The sequence below is a fragment of the Thalia democratica genome, chromosome 7 (genome assembly GCF_965202585.1).
Source record: "Thalia democratica chromosome 7, ktThaDemo2.hap1.1, whole genome shotgun sequence".
NCBI classification, from domain to species: Eukaryota; Metazoa; Chordata; class Thaliacea; order Salpida; family Salpidae; genus Thalia; species Thalia democratica.
In genome coordinates, this window is record NC_139171.1 from 47,254,061 (window position 1) to 47,264,033 (window position 9,973).

Consider the following 9,973-nt stretch of genomic DNA (forward strand, 5'->3'; position numbering starts at 1 on the left):
TGCAACCCACCCATGATCCGTCCGACGCCGTTCTCCCACTCGCATTTGGCGTAACTCGCGGCTTCTTCCGCCATCTCATGGAACTCCTGCGGCTCGTCCCAGATTCCCGACTGGATGCCGCAGCGAGCGAAGTCTTCGTCCTCTTCGGTGGTCAAGACCAGGCTTCCTCTTTCCCTTTCTGCGATCATGTTGCCGCCAAACACGTAGCTGAAATCCAAATCTTTCACTTTTTTGTCGTATCTCCTCACGTTTAGAGTGGCGATCGTAGTCTTGTTTGTGGTGCTGCAAATACGATCGGTGGTTTGAAAAAAAAAGAAAACATGTTCTGAAAACTTTTTTTTTGTAAAATGATAACCCATGGTCATACTGTAGTAAAACTAAAAGTATACTGTTCTACAACAAACAACTAGTTAATATATATATTTATGATTTTTAAACGACTTTTGCTTTTTTTAAATTCAGGTTAAAGCAATAATAGTCTCTTAATTTTATGCAAAACTATTGCAATAGTACCCTGGGTTACCTTTGTGGTTTCCTGCGAACCCACACGAGCTTCAACTGCTTCCCGATTACCCCGTGCAAGCTGGCCCTTGCGGTCTTGACGCCGTCTTCCTCGCGGAAGAGTATTTTTCCGTGGCGCGTGGTCTCGCACTTGCCCGAGAAATCGGCTCTGACGGGCAGGGGCAGCGGTGTTTGGTGACTTCTCACTTCCATGGCGTCGTAGGCATTCGATGAATGCAGTTTTTCTATCTTACAGCAAGCATACATGTTTTTCCTGTCCTCCGTCATGAACATCAGTCCCCGAAATAAGGTCATGACCAACTCCCTGCTGAGCGCGCTCAAGTCAAACTGCGCTTTCACCTTGCCGTCTTCGCCAACGTTGAACTTGGCGAGCAGCGTCGTGTTCCTGCAATTGCACGATTTTGTTACGGAAACTTACTTGAACATGATTTTATCGCATTAATCTACGTTATACTGAGGCACATCAAATCTAACCTCTTCATGTAATGATGTTTCAGTGTATATTGAGTGCACATTTTCTTGCCGGACTTCAGCCCCCTATCGATGAAGACGATTTGCATTTGCTTTCCGGGCAAGTCGTGCATGTCTATGCGAGCTTCCTTCAAGTCACCCATCTGCCGCAGACGCACCGTACCTCGATTTTCTGTCCGGCACTCCATGTTGTAATCTCTTGATCCGAAAGTGCTCACGAACAGGTGGAACGTTAGAACGCAAAAGAGCGCTATCGTGCGGTTCATTTCTCACAACAGTATTTAGTGTCTGGAATTAAATGGCTTTTGTAATAGTCAGACTAACACAAAGTTTCGCCAAAAGTTAATAATCTATCATGGGCTAAAACAAAGTAACTGTTTTATTTAGCCTTAAATAAACTAACACATCGTTATTCGTGAACAAACTTTATCGAAACAATTTAAATAATATAAACTTCCTATATAAACTTAAATAAATTTGCTTATTAAAGCTCTCTAAGCCATCTAGTTTGAAATAGTAGTAAAATTTATAAAAATTCTGAGTGCTAACATACAAATTTTTATGCTTACTTCCTCATTTAACACAAAAACCATTTTGTAGTTATATGTAGACTTTATTGGTGATTTTTATGTCGCAATATTACCAGTTAAGGAAGTTGAACTAATTTAACTATATCAAATTAAGATTTTTTTAGTTTCACTGTTTCAATAAACCACTTTTAAACAAAATGTTGTAATTATAAAACTTGAAAACTTCCTTAAAGTCATACATAAGTTATGCATTCTTATTTGATTAAGAAATTCTACCCTAAAGCTTTAGTCGATAAAAAGATAAAAAAAAAACTCGTAATACTTTCTAAGTTATCTTTCTGCCATTTTCTGATTAAATACACTTTTTTTTAAATATTTCATAGAATTATAAGTTATTTTTATTATTTTTATTTTTTTAGTTATAGCTTAACTTATAATATAATTAAGTATTTAAACAACACTAAAACGCTGTTGTTAGAATAAATGTATTTATTAAAGCTAAGTTTCAAAACTTTTAACACAGTACTTTTTAGAAACAACCAGAAATGCTCGTTTTTTTTTTGTTTTATGCTTTGTTACATTTCAACCTTATATTTTTAAATTAAAAGACATATATTTCGAGGTTAAAATTCTCGATCAAAACAAACAAAGTTTAGTTTTCTTTTTCTTACAAAATAAGTATTTGCTCTTATAAATTAAAAAAAGTATAACTAAGTTAAATAAATTAAATTTAAATCAATAACTACAAAGCTGTTTAGTATGTTGAAAAAATTTGACACAACTTTTAATAAAATTGATATAAAATGTTATGTTTTATGCTTACCAAATTAAGATAAGTACAAATTTTTTTTTTTATTTAAACTATTAAATATCTCTTTATAGAACTGTACTTTAGAGTTTTCCGGGGTGTTTATATACCATCTACAACAATAAAGTTAATATAATTAGTGTTACTGAACTAATGAAATTATACTTTGTTGTTAATTGTTTAAGTTATAACCATTTTGTTCATTATGTTTTAAAGTTCTATAATCTAAAGTCACTTTTTTTGTGCTAACCATTAGAAAAAACACCATTATTCATTGAACTAAAGTTTTATAAACCATTGATAAATTGATAAACATATAAGCTAAAAAATTAAGTTTTTATGTGAAAACTACCATCGTAACAAATAACACTGAGTTAAACACATTTTATACAAAGAAGCTTTTAGAAGCCTCATTGTCGCTAGTGAAGTCTTTCGAATTTGGTTTCACTAAACATTTAAGCCATTGTTTTAATATGAAACTTTATTGCAGTTTTTCAACTCAAAAATTGTTGGAAAATTGAAAAAGCACTGTAAGGAAAAAAAAAACTTTTTATATAAGTTAAATTACATAACATTTGATTAGAGTTATCTCTATTCACTTTGCCTGAACTATACTATTTCTACATCAAGCATTTTACTTAATCATTCCTTTAAAACTTCTATTACATATAAAACCAAAAAGTTTAAAGAAAAATTTATAAACTTGATTTAGACTCTGTAAACAGCCTTAAACTAAGTAGAAAACAATGACAACATAAAAAAAAACTTTATAAAATCTCTTACCATTAAAACACTAAGATTCACAAAATATTGCAGGAAAATTCGCATTTTAGTTTCTTACCGGTCGTCAACTGCAATCGAACAAATATTTGATAATATTATTTTGTATAAAAAAGCGTTTATAACTTATTTTTACTATTTTCGTACAACTTAAAACTCTACCTTCAACAACCTGTTTTTTGTTTGTAAAGTGTTTAAACTATGGAATATGAAAAAGTTAATTTGATTTTGTTAAATGTTTGTTATTCGTTATAGCGAAAATACATAGAAAACTAAGCTTTTATTTTTTGATTGTTTTCAATTTGGACTAAAATTTATGTAGATTATAGAAAAATTTTTGAAAAATTTTAATTATAAACATATAGAAAACACATAAAACAAGTTATGAGACACAATACGTAGCTTCAAATGGTTCAAACCGTAATACATTTAAAAAAGTATCTATATAATTAATTAATGTTTTCAAACCTTTGATAAGTACTTACAATCTTGGTTTCAAAACAAGATAGTAGCTCTTGTTTGTATTAGACCTTTTCAAATACACTCAATTTATTTTTACGCAGTTTTTTAAGCTATAAAACATAAGATATGAACTTTAGTTGTATCGAATTTGAAAAGTATTTTAAATTATCAAAGTTGCAAAAGCTATTGCATTTCTATTTATAAGTTTTGTTATAAGAAATTTTTTAGTACTAGTTTTAAATTTCAAGTTGCAACATCGCATACATTTAACTTTATTTCTGTTTGTATTGATTCAATAAGCAGGCTAAGTTTAGGTTAAGTTTAAATGAGTTTTAGCTGATTGAACACAAGTTTAGTGAAAAATATTAATTTTTTGTCAATTTACTAGCTTTTTTTATAGAAATTTATTTATCTTTTTGTTTTTATCTCTACCTTATGTGTCTTTTAGTTTGAGTGACCCAAGTTTTGATACCTGGATCCATCGTAAAATATTAAACTTACAACAATACACAATAAATATTTTTTGGAGTTTTTATAATTTTTAATCATAAAGTACATTTAAGGTAACATTATAGTCATTTCTTAATATCTTTATGCTATTTAACAAAATTATTTACCTAAAGCTTAATTTTATATAAAATATGAAACAAATCTTGTACTTTCAAAAGCTTAGAAAAAACTCAGATTACCTGAAAAAAAGTTTCAAAACACCTTTTGCAGCCATGTATATAGTATAATGGTTTATTGAACAAAAAGGAAAAATTGCTTAAATATTTTTGGTTCAAGGACCTGGATACGCAAAAAGACCTCTCAGTCATCTAGTTGCATACTTAAAATAAGCAAAAATATAAGCATACAACTGGTTCCTAAAATACAAACCATTAAATGGAGCTTAAATTGCTACAAGTGATGTAACTCTTTAAACAAGCAATATGTTCATTAATGTTTTTAAAATGATTTATAAATTCTTAAATAAATTTTATACTAAAAAACTGAATTATGTTTATTTATCTATTTTTTGTTACTTAAAAAAATAAACAACTTAGATAAAACTTTTTCCTTTTCTTTTTTCATTTGTTACTATGAATGTTCATGTTAAAAACGGAATAATGCCGTTATCTATTTTTTTTGTACATTATCTATAATTAACAAAACAAATAAATACATTAAATAAGTTTATGTATTATTCCATATAACTTTTGATAGTTGTAACTTTTTCTTATGTTCAATCTAAATATCACTTGTAATCACTGCACTGTTTCATTTTAAAAAGTAGAAAAAAGATTTTAATTTAAAACAGCGATCTTTCTTAATTTTTGAAATATGTGATTCTTTTTTATTTTATTAGTAATTGTTCTTATAAAGTAGTAACACACCACAAAATATTATTACGTTTTAAAATAAATTTGCATTTAGATCAGCAAGTTTAATGCTAGGCTAGAGAGCATTTAATGATATTTATTTTTCAATCATCAAGTTTCCAATACAATTAGATTTGTTAAACATAGCATATGGATAACAAATTGATGTGAAATTGTTAAGCTTCGTTTATTTCTTACCTAGAAAACAATAACAAACGTGAATTAGTTATATTTCTAAATACTATTCTTTTATTTTTTATATAAAACAGGTAGGTGTCATATTTGCACGAGGATACAAAAGTGCACGAGGGGACTAAATTGTACGAAGAAAAAATCTCACGAAAACTTTTTTGCACGAGCAGACATTTTTGCACAAGTTGATTTTTTTTTAACATTTTTTTCAATCTAATTTTTTTCTGTTTTTTTACTACCACTGTTACCCCTAACCCTTACCCTTGGTTAGTAACTTATTTGTTTTTTAAACTAATTAGTTTTTTTGTTTTTTTACTATCACTGTTACCCTTAACCCTTACCCTCGGTGGGTAGCTATTTTTATTTCTTTTTAGTAATTTTTTTTTTTTTTTTTTCAAAAATAATTTTTATTAGTAATGTTTACATTTTTGTTTTTATTTTCTTTGATACCCCTAAGGCCCTAACCCTTACCTTGGTCAGTTATTTTTTTTTCTTTTCGTTTTTTTATTAACTTACCTTTTTGTTTTTTTCAAGTATATACTTTTTCTGTTTTTTTTTACTCTTGTGCAAAAATGACCCTCCGTGCAAAATTGTCTTCGTGCAATTAAGTCCTCTCGTGCAATTTGTCTTCGTGCAACTTTGACCCTTTCTCATTTTTAATAGAGCGCTAAAAAGAAAACTTGTTTTTTAATATATATTTTTTATGTTTTATTTAATCAAAATAAACAAAATTACTCAGTAGTTTAGCTTCTAAAAGTATTGAAAAAAAAAGTTTTTGAATTTTACTGAAACAATAAAAGTGAGAATTAAAACCATTAAATTAAATTAAATTAAATTTAAATTTTTATCTAATAAATGTGCTCTCATTCTATCTGTTATGCTGTTACAATACAGCTCTATCATTTGTTACCTCATAATAGCTATCAGCTAAATTGTAACTTACACAATTACAATTATATACAAAATCTGTTTATTTTATACCAAGATCATAGTTTTAGGAATCATTTCTTAAGTGTGTGTCTTACGAACGTTATTTAACAATGACGATCAACCTCTCAAAAATGATGAATTTTGGAGCCGTTTTCTGAGCAGGAAAATGACTTCAGCTAGCTCAATGTCGTAATGACTGTTCCACTGTTGTCACGGCAATAGTGGATGGAAATCTCTTTTTCTGAGTGGTAAACATCCAGCCTGAGAGGCTATTTATTAAATTATAATTTTTAGAAAACCTTAACTGTTATTATGTTCTACTTTCAAAACAAATATAGTTAAGTATAAATTAAAGATTTTTTTAATCAATTCAAAAATTTAAGACTGCTATAATTTAGTTTATCTTTTAATTGTTTAAAACTAGATGTTTGTAAATATTTCGTATTTTATAAACCTATAAGTCAACAATATTTTTCTAAAAAACCTTAAGTTTTCTATTTTGAGTAAAGAATTTTGTTTTTCTATGTAAAATTAAAAAAGACAAATATTAAAAAAAGATTGCTTTGAGTTAATATCACTTTTATGAAAAAAAAATTAAAATTTACTCTGTTTATTAATATTAAGATTTTTAAAATGTTTGCCATATAGTTTCCCATAGTAATGTATTTGGATTAGAGAGAGTTTTAAATTGAAGCATGCGGCTATTGCGCAGTCAATTTTATTATTGCTGCTAAAAGCAAAAACTATTTTTCATTAATTTGAGCGATTATATCTGATGCAAACATCAGGTGAGATCCTTCTTTGTGGGGGACGAATCAGATTGTGCATCGTGCCTTTCTGCGTAACAAGAATTTCGGCAAGACACGCTTCACACATCAAGTTATGTGTTCAAACCGTCTTCATTTTTGTTCACCTTGTAGAAGGATCTAACTAAGTAGTTATTCATGTATTTATTTGATATTTTGAACGCTAACGTTTGTTCAGAGAATTATGACGTCATAAAGAAAGAAAAGTTTTTTTGTGCACAAAGCACATGGGTAGGTGTCAAATTTGCACAAAAGGACACTTTTGCACGAAGAAATCTTTGCACGGCATCAGTTTTGTACAAGTGGTCACTTATGGTTGAAGATATTTTTGCACGGGTCGAATTTATTTTAGTTTTTAGTTTTATTTTATATTTTTTTAGTATTATTGTTACATCTAAGCCTTACCCTCGGTCGGTAACTTTTTCTATTTTTTATAGATTTATTTTTCTTGTTTTTTTTTTAATTAATAATTTCTTTCTTTTTATTTTTTTATTTTCAATTTTAAAAAATTTTCCTTTTTTTTATTTCTATTAATTCATTTTTTGTTATTCCTTGTTTATCTTTTATTTATTTTATATACATATTTTACTCTCGTGCAAAAATGACCCCCCATACAAAAGTGTCTTCGTGTATATTTGACCCTTTGTACAAAAAATATTTTCGGGCTTATTTGACCCGTACCCATATTCTCAAGCTAGTACTCTTGCTCTTTGGGTAGCTGTCTAAATTGCACGAGGGGACGAAATTGCTCGAGTTCACAAAATTGCACGAAGATACTTATGCATGAAGATACTTTTGCACGAAGGGTCACTTTTGCGCGAAGACACTTTTGCAGAAGCAGACGATTTTGCACGGAGACAATTTTGCACGGGTTAATTTTTTTTTTTTTTTATTAATTAAAAAAAGAAATGTTTTTTTTTTTTATCACTGTTACCTCTAACCCTTACCCTCGGTCGGTAAGTTAAAATAAAAAAAAAAAATTTAATATCTTTTTATTTTTATTTTTTTTAATATCTTTTTTTAATATCACTGTTACCCCTAACCCTTACTCTCGGTGGGTAGCTTTTTTTTAAATTAGTTTTTATTATATATTTTCTTTTTTTTTATTATTTGTTTTTTTTTCACTATCACTGGTATCTCTAAGCCTTACCCTCGGTCAGTAACTTTTTTTTTTTTTATAAAATAACTTTTTTTTTTTCTGTTTATTTTCTATTTTATCTTTTTCTTTATATATTTATTCACGTGCAAAAATGACCCTTGGTGCAAAATCGTCTTCGTGAAAATTTGGCTTTGTGTAAATTTGTTCTCGTGCAATTTAGTCCCCTCGTGCAATTTAGTAAACTCGTGCATTTTTGTCTTCGTGCAATTTAGACCCGTTCCCTGCTCTTTATATACTAATTGCTAAATAGTTGGAGATTTAAATAAACAAAGCTTATTAGCAGACAGTATTTCAGGTTATAATAAACTATGTTATTTGTTGTTTAATTAGATTGATATTATCAGTTTACGCTGAAGTTGTATTGTTTTGACCTCCAAAGCAACACTATTGTTGACCGTTTTGATCTTTTTACATTTAAAAAACTTTTAATTTTTACATACTTCCTACTCAATTTTTTTAAACTAGTTGTAATAATAAGAGCATTTTAAAATGCAGAAAAGGACTTGCAAGGTTTACAGACACTTAATGCGATATCCAATTTTAGCCTTTTAATTATGTCTAATGTTAGAAAACCTATAACCGTTTATTGATAAATCTAAAGACATAAATTCAAAATATTCAGATAAGTAGTTCATACTACTGATTGCAAGCCTTAAATTTTTCAGCAATATATAATTAATATTTTACTTTAGCTTTTGAAAGTGTTACTTAACTTACTTATAAATTAAATTTAAACTTTTATAAAATTCAACTTGTATCATAAAAAATTATGTTTCAGAATCACAGTAATTATAGTTATTCAGCAGAAGGTGTTTTACACTTGTTTTGTTATTGTATTTTAAACAGCTGTTTTAATGTTATAATGGAATTACTTTGTTAACCAACAGCAGCTTATAAAGAAAAGTGTTGGTGCTCTAGAACAAAAAGTTATGAAAAAGACATTTTTAAACTGTCCCACAGTGGAGCAATAGTTGATCAGCGACCAATGAAATGTGAAATTGAAGAAAGTAGCTGTAAAAACAATAAATTACTTATTTAGTTAACAAACGTTAAAAAAACGCTCAAAATATTTGGTCCTAGGATCTGGTGCACGAAAAACCTTTCGTTTATCGAGTCGTACGCCACGCATACCCTTTAATGTCTTTTCCAGGACAATTGTATTACTTTGAGACATATAGTCAGTTATTTTTGTAGTCAGCAGCACATAAAATGCTCGAACCCTTTCGTTACTGTACCTCAATTTTCCCTGTACAAGTTAGTGATTATTATGAACTAAAAAATCAATTAGTAGTATGTTGAACTATTGAGCAAATCAAAATTTAAGTAAAAATACGGATGTCTTAACTTGAAATCCAGTTGTAAAATATACTAATTAGAAAAAAAATATAGGCTAGGACAATTATAAAGTTACAATTTAGTAAATGATACTTGTTTATCTTATCTAACTTTTCTACTGCTGCACAGTTTAATTTAAATTCATGTATCTTAGTAGCTCTTTTTATAATTTTACTGTTAAAACTAGCGCAACCATTGGTATTTAATGCTTAATGTTTTTTTTAATATTTTTATAAAAATGTATAGTAAAAAATTCAAATATTTTTGTAAAATAAACAACTGTACAAAACTATTAAAATTGTAGGGAATTTAGTTGAAAAAAACTTAATTATGATCATTTATTTATGCAAAACTTACGATTAACTACTTTTTAATGATTTCAAAGTGAGATCCTGCCTTTTCTTATCTAATATCTAGATTCGGTCTGATCCTAATTTTGCGGTTCCGGTAGATCATTAGTTTTTACTATTATGGCTGAACTACAAAAATAAATACTGCAACAAACTGTTATTATTAAATATAAAGGGTGTTGGAATAAACAAACCATCCTTTTTAAACATTATAGGTAAGTTTTTAGATACCTATTTCAGTTTTTAAATTTAATTTTTCAGTTTACT

The 9,973-nt window shown here is 28.3% G+C and overlaps 1 non-coding gene across 1 annotated transcript; it reads left to right on the forward strand.

The window, feature by feature from the left end:
• Nucleotides 1-6,108: 6,108 nt before the first annotated feature.
• On the forward strand, nucleotides 6,109-6,306 carry LOC145841805 (small nucleolar RNA U3). The gene has a single exon (XR_014370181.1). It is a non-coding gene; the product is annotated as a small nucleolar RNA U3 (small nucleolar RNA).
• Nucleotides 6,307-9,973: the final 3,667 nt, after the last annotated feature.